The sequence below is a fragment of the Balaenoptera borealis genome, assembly GCF_965194805.1.
Source record: "Balaenoptera borealis genome assembly, chromosome: 6".
Taxonomy (NCBI): Eukaryota; Metazoa; Chordata; class Mammalia; order Artiodactyla; family Balaenopteridae; genus Balaenoptera; species Balaenoptera borealis.
Genome location: NC_138863.1, coordinates 93,405,383 through 93,418,298, shown reverse-complemented (window position 1 = coordinate 93,418,298; position 12,916 = coordinate 93,405,383). Strand labels below are relative to the sequence as shown.

Genomic DNA, 12,916 nt, shown 5'->3' with positions numbered 1-12,916 from the left:
GGGGTTGGAGTGAGAGCTGCTTCTTGGTGTCCAGTGGAAGGGATTTTAGGACTTCAGTGCTGACCCCTTGGTGTTAGGGCAGGAGGGGCAGCCCAAGGGGAGGCGGTGACCCACCCCCCAACCACATCCCCCCAACTCCCTGGGCATCACAGGACCAGTCTGGGCACCCAGGACAGATCACACCTGACTCTGGTTTTCCTGTCTCAACCTGTTGTTTAATTAACATGACAAATCTTCGCAACTGGTGGCTGCCCTCTGCTTCTCATCCCCCCTCCTCCTCCTCCCTTCTGTATGCTAATTAGTGCAAAAGCAGGGAGCAAATCTTCATGGACTGATTTGCCTTTGTAGTAATGATTATTCTGGGAACAACCCAACCTTCTCCAAACGGGTAAACACCCACACCATGAGTTTGAACCACATGCTTCCTTCCTCATAGATTTTGGGCTTTGCTAAGGCCAGGATTAAGAACCCAATTTTTTTTTTAATTAATTAATTAATTAATTAATTTTTGGCTGTGTTGAATCTTCGTTTCTGTGCCAGGGCTTTCTCTAGTTGCGGCGAGCGGGGGCCACTCTTCATCGCGGTGCGCGGGCCTCTCACTATCGCAGCCTCTCTTGTTGCGGAGCATAGGCTCCAGACGCGCAGGCTCAGTAATTGTGGTTCACGGGCCCAGTTGTTCTGCGGCATGTGGGATCTTCCCAGACCAGGGCTCGAACCCGTGTCCCCTGCATTGGCAGGCGGATTCTCAACCACTGCACCACCAGGGAAGCCCAAGAACCCAATTTTTGAAGAGCATAATACCACATTTGTCTCCTCTGGTTCTAAAAGACAAAAGGGATTGTGAGGAGAGAAGGGGAGATAACACCTCCAGGGGATGTGAGTCATTTAAAGGTGTTGGCTCCTCTTCTTTGCAGAAAGTCGACCCTTCTCTGCAAAGGTGGAAACCTAGTCTAGCCAACTGTCATGTGGAATATCTCAAAAAAGCCTCTGCTAGCACCTCCCCGTCTATAAAGCGGCTCCCGCCCCAGACAGCTCTCAGCCATGCTGGCGCATCGGGGCCTCACGGGCCAGGGACTTACACAAGTCTGTGCCTGGAGCACCGTGCACAGCAGCAGCCTGGAGAGGGATCCGAGGACAGAGGGATGGAGGCGGTGCCCCTCCAAGGCTTCCAGAGGCAGGCAGACCTTCAACCCCATCCCTGGGTCCTCTCTAGGGCACTTGCCAACAGACCCCTGTGGCTAGTTAGTCCCCTAGCAAGGTTATATTGTAACATGGTAACAGAAAAGGAGTTTTTGACCTCTGCCCACTAGGTGGTGTTTTAAAGGGTAGATAGTGCACACAGACGTAGAGAACGGACATATGGACACCAGGGGGGGAAGAGGGGGTGGGATGAATTGGGAGATTGGGATTGACATATATATACACTACTATGTATAAAATAGATAACAAATGAGAACCTACTGTATAGTACAGAGAACTCTACTCAGTACTCTGTGGTGACCTAAATGGGAAGGAAATCCAAAAAAGTGGGGTTACATGTATATGTGTGGCTGATTCACTTTGCTATACAGCAGAAACTAACACAACATTGTAAAGCAACTATACTCCAATAAAAATTAATTTAAAAAAAAAAGAATAGATAGTGCATATTGTGTCTGAGGGGATTTTGTTTATTGTGTCTTTTTTCCTCCCTAGTACTCTCTTCCACCTTGGAGGTTAATCTCCTTCGTTTCGTCCCCACTTTCACTCCCTCTGCCAAACACACAGTCATATAACCTTAATCATTTCACTTTCTCCCCATCTCTTCTCACACTGTTCTCACCTGTTCAGGGGTTGGGAAGGCCTGGGCTCTGTGTGGGAGTATTCAGTAATCAATTAGCGATGTCTGCCAGGGATGGGGATGTGGGTGGTACCAAGTAAGCTATTTATCTACCATTCCTACCCTTTAAAAATTTCTTTTTTGATTGTGATAAAATCCATATAACTTACAATTTACCATCTTAACCATGTATTAATACACTGAATACTACCATCAGTAGTATTCAGTGTATTCACATTGTTGTGCAACCAACCTCCAGATCTTTTTCATCCTGCAAAACTGAAACTAGACTCATGAATCAATAGCTCCCCGTCCCCCCTCTCCTCCCAGCCCCTGGTAATCACCATTCTACTTTGTTTCTATGAGCCTGACTACTCTAGAATGTAATCATACAATATTTGGTTTTTTGTGTCTGGCTTATTTCACTTAGCAGAATGTCTTCAAGCTTCATCCAGGTTGTAGCATGTGTCAGAATTTCCTTTCTTCCTAAGGCTTAACAATATTCCATTCTGTGTATATTCCACATTTTGTTTATCGATTCACCTGTCAAAGGACATTTGGTTTACTTCCATCTTTGAGCTACTGTAAATAATGCTGCTATGAACATGGCTGTGCAAATACCTGATCCTTTTAAAAAATTTCCAACAATTCAATGATCTAACCCAGTGGTTTTCAACTCTGGTTATATTAGAAACACCTGTAGAGCTTTTTAAAAATACTGTCCCCTGAAACACCACCCTAATTAAATCTAAATGTCTAGTGGTAGAGTCCATTGACCAGAATCAGAGGTGCTGGGTACAAATACTGATTCTTGGGAGACTGTGATTCAGTTGGTCTGGGATAGGGCCCAGAAATCTTTACATTGAAAAAAGAACCTCAGGATATTTTCATGATTGGGCATTTTAGAAATTACCATCTAAATCATCAATTAAAGGTCACCATGACCCCCACAAAACTTTTATCCTTTGGTCATAAATGGCCTCAAATCGTTTGCTAGTTATCTTGGTCTTATATCCCCACCTGGATTGTAAATTCATAAACTTGTAGAATTTCTGAACTCAAAGAGACCCTAGAGACAAGATAATCTGTTCCACGGAGGCCACACCTCAGTCAATTTCAGGGCTGGGTCTAGAAGCAGTTCAAAATTCCCTCCACTCAATGGTAATTTAAATTTTTGCTTTCCCACAATGCCAAGGCAGGCCAGCACTTTACTTTTAAGAAAGATTGTACATGATTACTGTCGTTCTGGTGAAAGGGTTGGTGCTTACATGTAGACCTCCTGCTGCTCTGAGAAACCCCTGTCAATCGATAACTGGTATGGGGTCATGAAGTGTAAGGAATCGAATTACAAAATGGTCTAAACTGTGCCTGCCATAGCACCAGGTGCCAATATAACTGACTTGACTTTTAGGCCAGGTTCAAATCCACATCTGCTGTGAGACCCTGGACCAGTATGGATGTAATTATACTTTCTTAATTAAGTCATAAATCATAAGAGTTCACATTAATGGAACACTGATTATTCATCAGGTGGCATGCTAGAGGGATTACATGGAAAATTTGATAGGTCTAGGAAGAAACTAAAGCTTAGAACTTTTAAGTGACTTGTCTAGAGTGCCTTGCTAGCAAGTGGCTAGCAAGGCTTGGATTTGAAGTCGGTATGATTTCTCAGTCCATTCTCTTAATCACTGTGCTATTTTGTGTCAATAAAAAGAGATGAGGTGAATAAAATGTTTAGCATAGTGTCTAGAAGCTCAGTAAGTGGCCATCATCACCATCATCATCATCACCATCATCACCATCATCATCATCATTATCATCATTGCAACAGCAAGTAACCCTTACATAGCTCTTATTATGTGCCAGAAAGGCACTATTTTAAGCACTTAACATGGATTTATTTGCAAAATACCCCTATGAAGTAGTACCATTATAACAGATTTTATAGATGAGGAACGTCAGGCACAAAAAAGATTACATAACACAAAGCTATACAACTAGTAAGTGACAGAGGTGGGATTCAAACTAGGGAATCTGGCTCCAAACTTTAATGCCATTAACCCGTGCACTCTGCTGCCTTTCAGGTGGTAAATGGTAAGTAGTGCTACTACTAATGGTTAGTAATAAGGCCCTCGGTTGCTTTCAACACAGTGTTTTCTTACATTCTTTCCTGTAGGCATCCCCTTAAGATAAAAATAAATATGGTAATAGATTCGAGTGTCCTTTTTATGTCTCCCCTTTCTGCCCACTCAAAATTCTTATACGGTTCAATCTAATACTATTTCACAGCACCTGATTTCTTAGTCATTTTGGAAGTGACCTCTGGGAAAGGGATATTCTTTGTGTTATTACATTTTTTAACCTGGAAGAGACCTTTGAGATTCTCTTAGGACAGATGTCTCTAAAATAGAGTGCTTGTACCCTACAGGATGCACAAGGTTATCCCCTGGGATTGGGGAAGAGAAAAATACAAATATAAAACCAAAGAAATTAAAGGCCGTGGTGATCTTCCTGTTGTTAAGTCCAACGGGCCACTCCTAGACATTATTATAGTGACTCCTCGGCTGGTCCTTGCCGAACACCCCCTTCTTGAACCATTCATCTCCCTTAACTGAGTGAGGTCACTCTTGTACCTTTTATTCTGTCTCTCTCTCTGACTGCTCCTCAGTATCCCGGTCCCTGTATTTAAAAGAATTTAAAAAAAAATAGTATATGGATTGACACAGTATCTTCACTTGCTCTAGGGGTCACGTATAGTACGTCCTGTGTCCGAGTCAAAGGTGGAGGGTCTATAGCATGGGCAAAGCTGCCTTCCTTGTTTCATTTCCTTTTGGCATGTTTATGCAAGCTGTTATGGGTTGAATCATTCCCACAAAAAGGTGTGTTGAAGTGCTAACCCCCCAGTACCACAGAATGGGATTTATTTGGAAATGGAGTTGGTTGTAGATGTAATGAGACCATATTGAATTAAGGTGGGACACCTAATGTGGCTGATGTCATTATAGGAAGAGGAGAAGAGACACAGAGGTAGAGACAGGGAGAGAAGACAGCCACATGAGATGGGGCATATATTGGAATGAAGAATCAATAAGGCAAGGAATGCCAAGGGTTGCCAGCAAACACCAGCAGCTAGAAGAGGTAAGGAAAGATTCTCCTCTTCAGGTTTCAGAGGGAGTCTGACCCTGCTGACACCCTGATTTCAGACTTTTAGCTTCCAGAACTGTGAAGAAATACATTTCTGTTGTTTTAAGCCCACTTAGTTTGTGGAACTTTGTTATGGCAGCCACAGGAAACTAATTAGACACACCTATGTAGGTATATTTATGAATTATATTTCTGTTTAAATGAAACTATCCCTCACCAAATGGGCACTCTGCAAAGACAGCCCCATTTGAAGATTACACCTCTGATGCAAGGTCAAGTGGACCACAGGGACGTGGCAGCACTGCCCCTCTCTCCATTGACCACCATCGTGAGGAAAAAATGATGACAGCTCCATCAAACCTGGTAGGAAGTCAGCCAAAATGTCTTGAGATTACCAAGATATTTGATCTATTGATTATCATCTACTATTATTATGATAAATCAATCTTACCTCAGTTCATATTAGGCCTTGAGGTATTAGCTGATGATGGTATCAAGCCATCACAATCAACAGGACGTTTAATATTCCTTATTTCATCTTTCTCTCATCCTATTAAATATTTTATTTTTATGCCCTTTAATAATACATGCAATATTTCTTCATTAAAGCACCTTATAAATGAAAGGATAAATAAATGCATATGCATCAGTAGTATGTACTCATTTTTTTTTTTTATTGATGGGACACATAATCAAGTCAACACACACACCCCTTTTATGCATGAGGAAGCAGGTCTTGGATGGTTATGTGAATTCGTTACCCAAGGTCACAATTTGAATTTGGTTCTTCTGAATCTAGGCTGGGGTCAAGCTTCTACACCATTCTCTCTCCTTCAGAGATGTAGTGAGATGCACACTTTGCCTGATTTTAGCATCAGGAGGCCTTGGGCAATTTTGAGTAAGCTGCTCCTGTTTAGCAAGCCTTGTGGGAAGCAGAGGTGTTCCAGCAGGGGCAGGCAAATGTGGACTTGAATTCTGGCTCTACTTCTCACTACTTGTGTGACCTGGGGTAAGTACTTTGACCTCTCTGGTCCTCACTTTCTTTAATTATAAGATGCAAATAATTGTGTTTTTTGGCATAGGATTGTTTTTAAAGAATAAATTATATAATGTTGTCAAAGTGTAAACTACATGATAGTAGTAAAGTCTAGTAGTAAGAGCTGATGTTACTGTTGAAATTATGAAGGTACAGGAGATATAGTTCTGTCTTATATATGGAGTGGTTCCTGCAGACCAATGGATAAGACCCATTTCCAAATGTGAATATGATTCACCTGGCTGGGCATGTGGCACAGAGGTAGTGTGGTGCTGCAAGTGGCTCCCCAGCCCAGGGAGCCCAGTGATGGCTTCTGTGGGCTGAAATTGGCTGAATGGGAGACCTGTAATTCCTACTACCTTTCCTTGAGTCCTGGTCATATTCTTGGTACTAAGAAATCCACATGGCTGAATGGGAGTCACTTAATGCTCTTGTCTTGGTCACAGGCAAATGTCTCGATGGGGAGTCCTCTTTCTCACCTCTATCCACTCCTCAATCCGCTTTTGTCCATCAACTGCCTGGAAGTTGCCCAACCAAGGGCCATAGTGGCCTCCTTGTTGTCAGGTCTAGTAGATACCTCTTGAGAGTTACCATGCCACCTTGGCTGTTTTGGTCACTGTTTGGGAGCATTTGACCCCTTCCTTCTTCTGGAAGCATTCTTTCTTAATTGAGGAACACCACACTCTCTTGAATTTCCTCCTTTCTGTGTATGTCCTTTCTCACTCTCTGGCTCACATTCTTCTACTTTATATTTATATCCTGGGAATTCTCCCAGTTCTGCCTCAGGTCTCTGTTCTTCCTGGACGATCCCATCTATGGGCTTGGCTTCCAATGGCCTTGGCATCACTGATTCTCAAACAGAGGGAGGGCTGTCAGAAATGACGGGCGATGCACCAGCTATCACCAACATTCACTGTCATACTGGTCCTTTTTGGGGATGGTGGTTCCTCAGTTGTATATGTGTGTGTATGTAATGTGTGTATCTGTTGAGAAACTCTTATTTGATGCTGACAGATCCCAATCCATCACCTGTACGTGTAGGTGCTACTACACATGTCTACTTGGATGTCCACTAAGCACATCACACTCAGTCTAACCCAAGTGACACTAAGCTCTCCCATAACCTTGCTCCTTTCCTTGCAGCTCCACTTTCAGTGAGTGACACCACCATGCAAACAGTCGCTCAGGCCAAAACTTGGCTGTCATCCTTGCTTGTATTGTTCCATTACCCCTGATCCGATGCCTGCAATCAATTACCAAGCCCTTGTGAATCTACCTTCTGAAAATCATTTGCCTCAGATCATTTCTCCTCTTTCCATGTATGCTACCCTCCTCACTTCCACCCTCCAGTCCATTGACCACATGGAGCCTTCTCAATGCAATCTCATCATGGCACTCCCCTGCCTGAGTGCTTTTGTGGTTTCCTGTTGCCCTCCAGATTCAGCTGGGCTCTGCCTACCTCTTCAGCCTCATTTCTTTTTTTTTTTTTTTTTAAAGTTCCTTTTGGTTTTAATTTACTTATTTTTATTATATATTTATTTATTTATTTTTGGCTGTGTTGGGTCTTCGTTTCTGTGCGAGGGCCTTCTCCAGCCGCGGCAAGCGGGGGCCACTCTTCACTGCGGTGCGCGGGCCTCATTATCGCGGCCTCTCTTGTTGCGGAGCACAGGCTCCAGACGCGCAGGCTCAGTAGCTGTGGCTCACGGGCCCAGCTGCTCCGCGGCATGTGGGATCCTCCCAGACCAGGGCTCGAACCCGTGTCCCCTGCACTGGCAGGCAGATTCTCAACCACTGCGCCACCAGGGAAGCCCCAGCCTCATTTCTTGCTTCTTCTCACCATACTCTGCACATTTTGGTCATACTTAGGGAGACCTATAACTGATTTTCCAGACAAAATGTATTTGAGAATGGAAGAGGGTGCCGTTAATAATTATTCTGGGACAGTAAGAGAGAACTAGAACTCTCCCAAGGAAAGCGGGAGGTATAGTCAACACAAATCACACTGAACCTTTGGTCCCTCACACATGATTTGTTTACTTCCATCCATAGACCTTGGGTTTGATGTCCCCTCTTTGCCTTTCTGAGACCTCCACCCCCTCTGTGTGTTCTCCTAGCATCCTGTACCTCACCCATTTAGCATGTAAAACACTCCATTTTAACTGTCTTTTTTCCCCCACCCTCATCTAAGGGAAAAAGAAGAAGTTAGTTTGGATCTCCAGTTATTTTCATGCTTTTACCACTCCCTAAACTGCTTTCTCCAGCACAACCCTGCTCTTTTCTTAAATAAGAGAGTAGGTTTCAGGCTTAGATTCATCATGTAAGTGACAGACTCTAGCTAGAAATTTAAAACGTCATCTTGTTTTCATTTTATTTACTGATGTTTATCTTCTCTTTATAACAAGTAATGCTGATTTTCTATTTGTGCTAATGACATAGCGTTTTCTTTCAAAATGAACTAAAAGAAAAGGAGTCAACTGATATAAAAACAATAAATTAATAATAGCCCTGTTGATACATGAATATGGACAAATTTCATGACAGCTGGTACATCTTCTAAGAATAAGGACATTTCCTATCATGAGACAATAAATACCATTATCACCTAAGAAAATTAGCATAGCAAAGTCTGTTAACTTTTGATATATTCTAAATATTGACATTTAAAAATAAATCTCCTACATTATTCTCTTAAATTTATCCAGTGGAATCTAAAAACAAAAGGACTTTGATACTCATCACTATCTATTTTTAAATATTTAAACAAGCTCCTTTTTAACATTTGAGCGTTTTACATCTTTATTTTCTATCTATTCTGCTTACTCCACAAAATCTTATCCTAATGTATAGTTGTTTATGTTGAAAGTTTTTATTGATCATTGTGGCACGTTCTTCTAAAACAAACAAAAGAAATGCACAGATTAAAATTGAATGCTTCCTTTATATCCTATGATCATAAAACTCCAAGTATTAAAAAATTCTTCCTGATCGAGTTATCATTATAATTATTATCAGTAGTACACAGATACACTATTAGTGCGCTATTGACTACAATATCATAGTAACATCCCAATAACATCCCAATTTCAATATTAGTCAGAAAGTATAAAAAAAGGTTTTGGAAAGATATCTCCTAAATGACATGACTAGGGTTCTAACAACGAGTTCCTGTATTCATGGATGAGTATGATTTATTGCTGGGAAGAGGCCAGGTGCAGCACCAATTCTATTCCTATTTTTTATAGATACAAATAAAAAATTTCACATATAAAATAAACAGTTATGGAAGAATATTTATGATACCAGTTTGAATTCCTTGGCGGTTATATGGCAACAATCACATAGTGATATATCACAAAATTTATTTTAATAATGATATATCATTTGCCAGCTCAGTTAGGTCTTCTTCCAATTTTATTAAAAGCAAAGAATTGGAAATAGCCTGAACTGCAAAAGATTTGTTATCCAGCTCTTAGACTTACTTGCTCTCTTGATTTCTTGGAAATATACTGAAAAGTATTTATTAATCTTTATCAAATTATTATTAGCAATACTTATTTTTTCACCTAAAGACATCATCTTTAACCTGCTATACTTATAAATGAGAAAATAAAAATATTGGGCATTGCAATACACTTTTGCCATGTGATGTATACATATATTTTTTAATCAAATACAAAGGCTTCAAATGTATTTACGTGAAACTGTGGAGTTATAGATTTTAATTTATGGAAAATGTCCACCATGGTCAAGCTCATCAGCCAAATCTACTTGCTTCCTGCCAGAAAACATCTGACTTCATTTTCCAATTCAAGTAGACATTTCTGTGTCACCTCTCTCACTTCTGATCTAATTCTAAGAAAGAGAGAAAGAGAGATGAGTGGGACCTGGAGCCTTGGAGCCTGCTGCCTGATCACGTAAGGCCTGTGGTGACTCTTTGCTTTGTTCCCGGCCTCAGGAGACTTGCTGTCTTTGATGCATGTTGGGAATGAAGAGGAGAGGATGTTAAGCAGAAGTTTTGAATATCTGAATTCAGAACTTCCTAATATGGCCAAAATACCTTGTATCTAAGGCCCCAGTTTTCCCTTAACAGAATGTGTATAACCGGGAGAGACCAGCAGCCCTGGCCGGTGCCTCGCTGACATCTGACCCTCTCCCTTTATTTAGGGCCTGAGCCGAGGACCACCTGGGTCAAGTCCCAGGGGAAGACTCAGGCCAGGTGAGAGGGCTGAGGTCTGTAGTGAGCCTTGGGTGCCCAGAGGCAGGGAAGTGGCAGAGGGGGACCAACAGGCTGGCAAGAAGCTTCTACTGTAGAAGTGGCCATAGTGGAGATGTGAATGGGAAGTCTGGAATTGGATTGCCTTCACATTACTGATGGTTGTGGTTACCCTGGGGAGGTTTCTAGTCCCCCCGGGGTGCACGTACCCTCCCCCCCCCCCGCCATGGAGCCTGCTGGGCTAGCCAACTAGCTTTGCTGAAGTCTGGGTTGAGGATGAAGTGGGGGAAAGGGGGATAGGAACAGAGGGGGACCAGTGAATGTCCCTGCTGGTCCTGGGTGCCCCGGGCCGTGGTCTCCTGACTCAGCTCTGACTGACTCAGGGAAGCCCTAGGATCCCACCCTCCACTTGAGAACTTCCAAGTAGCCTGTAGGAGCCTGTGTCCAGCCTGATCTGGCTGGTTCTTCCCTGGTTATTGAGAAAGCCTTTGTCCACTTAGGAAAAGCTTTTGACTCTTCTACTTTCTTGGGAAACTGTCAACATTTTTTAAACATTTTTTTTCCAGTTCTGTTGAGATATAATTGACACACAGCACTGTTTAAATTTAAGGTATGATTTGACTTACATATCTTGCGAAATGATTGCAACAGTGAGTTTAGGTAACACCCATCATCTCATATACATACAAAAAAAAAAAAGAAAAAGAAAAAAAAATTTGTTTTCCCTGTGCTGAGAACTCTTAGGATTTAGTCTATAACAGCTTTCGCATGTGCCATTCAGCAGTGTTAACTACAGTCATCATGTTGTGTATTACATCCTTAATACTTATTTACCTATAACTAGAAGTTTGTAACTTTTGACCACCTTCATCTGATTCCCCCTTCCCCCAATCCCTCACCTCTGGTAACCACAAATCTGATCTCTTTTTCTAGAAGTTCATGGTTTTGTTTTTTAAAAAATAGGATGCCACATATAAGTGAGATCATACAGTATTTGTCTTTCTCTGATTTATTTTACTTAGCATTATGCCCTCAAGGTCCATGTTGTCACAAATGGCAAGATTTCCTTCCTTTATGGCTGAGTAATTATATATATATATACACACACACACATATATAATAACTTCTGTTGTGAATAATGTTGCTATGAACATGGGGGGGTGCAGATATATCTGTTTGACATAGTGGTTTCATTTCCTTTGGATATATTTTCAGAAGTGGAATAGCTGGATCATATGGTAGTTCTATTTTTAGTTTTTTGGGGAACCTCCATACTATTTTCCATAGTGGCTGCACCAATTTACATTCTCACCAACAGTGCACAAATGTTCCCTTTTCTCCACATCCTCCCTAACACTTGTTATCTGTTATCTTTTGGATGATAGTCATTCTGACAGGCGTGAAGTGATATCTCATTGTGGTTTTGATTTGCATTTCCCTGATGATTAATGATATTGGGTACCTTTTCATGAACCTGTTGGCCATTTGCGTGTCTTTGGAAAAATGTCTGTTCATGTCCTTTGCCCACTTTTAATTGGATTATTTGTTTTTGTTTTAGTTTTTTGTTTTTTTTGCTGTTGAGTTGTGTGTTTTTTTATATTTTGGATATTAACCCCTTATCAGACATATGGTTTGCAGATTTTTTTTTCCCATTCCATAGGTTGTCTTTTCATTTTATTGATTGTTTCTTTTGCTGTGCAGAAGCTTTTCAGTTCAATGTAGTCCCACTTATTTATTTTTCATTTTGTTGCTTATGCTTTAGGTATCATATCTAAAAATATCATTGCTAAGACTCATGTCAAGGGGTATTGTCTATGTTTTCTTCTAGGAGTATCATGGTTTCAGATCTTATATGTCTTTAATCAAACCATTAACCTTTAATCAAGACTTAGCCAAGGCCATGGGGACAGAGTGGTTTTCACAAAATGCATATTGAAGAACCTCTTGAGTTTCTTCCTTCTGAGAGGGAGACTTTCTAATATATTTGGGGAACTTCTGGTGTGCAATATCTATTCTGAACCCCCCTGAACCAGTTCTTCAGTTTATCTCTTGGTTTCTTAGACTAGGTAAAACCCGGCCGTCTGTTCCTCTCTCTAAGATCTGCAGTGACACACAGAGCAAAAGGAGGAACTCTTCTGATGTGCCCCTTCTCCCCTTCGCCTCCATTCCTGTCACTTTCCAGTTTGGGTCAAGGAGAGGTCCCAAACTGGTATAATTTGAAGTTTGCTCAGTTTGAACAGTACACTCATTATTCAATTAAATTTTTTCCCTCATCTGTAAAAATCAGTAGATTTTACTTTTCATCCCCACATTCCAATTTCAGGTTTTTCTTAAAAAATCAAAATAAAAACAGCATTGTCACATGGCAGTGATTGGCTTGTGCTAAGTAATGCTGTCCTTTTTAGGTAGTAGCATGAGATTTCAGGTTTGCCATAGTCCCTAGCTGACCCTTGACATTTCCTGCCTGTTTCCTGTAGAAATTTGGATTTGTGATCTCTAGATGAAGGTTTATTGTGGTAGTTTGCTCATTTTGCCAATAAATATTAATTGAATACCTATGACGGCTATCCAAACTCACAAAATCCCTGACTGCATGGAGCTTACATTCTAGTGTGGGAAGACAGACCATAAGCAAATAAGTAAATTATAGAAATATGTTGGAAGGTGATTGTTCTACAAAGAAAATACAATGGAAAAGTGGATA

The 12,916-nt window shown here is 41.2% G+C and overlaps 1 long non-coding RNA gene across 1 annotated transcript; it reads right to left on the bottom strand.

The window, feature by feature from the left end:
• Positions 1–504: 504 nt before the first annotated feature.
• On the bottom strand, positions 505–11,325 carry LOC309630867. Its single transcript, XR_014245956.1, has 2 exons — positions 7,815–11,325; positions 505–7,467 (listed from the first exon to the last, which is right to left on the bottom strand). It is a non-coding gene; the product is annotated as an uncharacterized lncRNA (long non-coding RNA).
• Positions 11,326–12,916: the final 1,591 nt, after the last annotated feature.